Below are 1,533 nucleotides of genomic sequence, written 5' to 3'. Positions count from 1 at the left end.
CGATTGACAAAGTTTGAAAATCTTTTCACTAAAACTTCTTGAACAAATTCTGGATCACTTACAATACAATTAGGAACTACTCCAAAGTAAATACTGCCAAAAACAGAAATATTGTTTCAGAAATGAAATAATCTAAGATTGTGATAAATATACATCATTATTACTATTGTTGTTTGCTGATCTCTAGTTAATTCTTTGCTAACAAAGATTTTTCAAATATGTAACTGTCTTATATTTTTGAAAACATGATGGATTAAAAACTACATGGTACTTTACAGATCAGAAACTTGGACAATGTTACAAAGCTATGGATTAAGATACAGAAGCCTTTGAAATGTGAATCTGTAACAGATTGGACAGGATGAGCTGGAAATACAGGGTAATAAATGCTGCAGTCATAGAAAAGCTGAAAATATAGACACTTCTTGTTGAGAATCAAGTTCATAGACTTGTCATATTTGGGACCAAACATGCCTCGTGAGTCATTCCAAGAGACCATCCTGACAGGTGGTGAAGAGAGGAAGGAAGCAAGAAGCCATCAAAGACATCAAAGAATGAACTGTAAACAAGAGCCTGGTTGATCGGATGCGTGTTGCACAACACAGAGCTAACTGGAGAACCTTGGTAAGCTGACTCCTGGAAGCAGTGATGGCACCTGACTGGCTCACACCTGCCCTCTAGTGACTTGTACTTGTTATTATTGGGTCATATATATATATGTGTGTGTGTGTGTGTGTGTGTGTGTGTGTGTGTGTGTGTGTGTGTGTGCGTGTGAGTGTATGTACGTGCACCTGTGTGAGTGTGTGTACGCTGTACCTGCCTATTTTCATATGTCTGTGCCCTGAATCTCACAACTCATCTCCGTCCTCACCGCCAGTGTGAATCTGTTCTGCTAAACCCTTCTCGATTACCTTAGTCACAAAGAAATCATTCTTACCCATATACATCACCATAGATTTCTCTCCAGTATTTGAATACATTATTAAAACCCTGAAAATATTAAAGTATAAAAAAACAACTTTAATAACATCAATGATTCTGTCTGAAATATGATAATAAAATTCATCGGAGTGTTTTAAGTATATGTGAAGGTATATGGCTTAATGGTTAGGCATGTTGCACTCACAATCGTTAGATCATGGTTTCAATCCCCAGACTGGCTGTGCATTGTGTTCTTGCGTAAAACTCTTCATTTCCCGTTGTTCCAGTCCACTCAACTGTTAGTGAATCACCCTGTGATGGAGTAGTCTTCCAATCAGCAGGTATGCTGACCTACTTGCCTAGCCAGCAGGAGGGCATCATTGAGTGGTTTTAATGAAAAAAAAAAAAATCGACCCTAGGAATTATTTTTTAAGCCTAGTAATTATTCTATTGGTTTCTTTTGTCAAACTGCTAAGTTACCAGGATGTAAACACATCAGCACTGGTTGTCAAGTGGTGGTAGGGGACACATGGATATGTACATACAGACATCTCTCTCTCTCTCTCTCTCTCTCTCTCTCTATATATATATATATATATATATATATATATA

At 37.3% G+C, this 1,533-nt stretch overlaps 1 protein-coding gene and 1 non-coding gene across 2 annotated transcripts in view; both read right to left on the bottom strand.

Moving 5' to 3' along the window:
- Nucleotides 1-1,533, bottom strand: part of LOC106879338 (cytochrome P450 3A21) — a 113,051-nt gene that overhangs the window by 20,753 nt on the left and 90,765 nt on the right. The window lies entirely within an intron of this gene.
- The window catches only part of LOC106884157 (uncharacterized), a 25,370-nt gene continuing 23,837 nt past the window's right edge, over nucleotides 1-1,533 (bottom strand). Inside the window, exons 3-4 of the transcript XR_008266837.1 lie at nucleotides 938-990; nucleotides 1-93 (exon numbers count right to left, since the gene is read on the bottom strand). This is a non-coding gene — a transcript (uncharacterized LOC106884157). The remainder of the gene's footprint in view (nucleotides 94-937; nucleotides 991-1,533) is intronic.

Source organism: Octopus bimaculoides, chromosome 26, assembly GCF_001194135.2.
Source record: "Octopus bimaculoides isolate UCB-OBI-ISO-001 chromosome 26, ASM119413v2, whole genome shotgun sequence".
Lineage (NCBI taxonomy): Eukaryota > Metazoa > Mollusca > Cephalopoda > Octopoda > Octopodidae > Octopus > Octopus bimaculoides.
The sequence above is the reverse complement of the archived record's forward strand: the minus strand, read 5'-3'. Positions and strand labels throughout refer to the sequence as shown.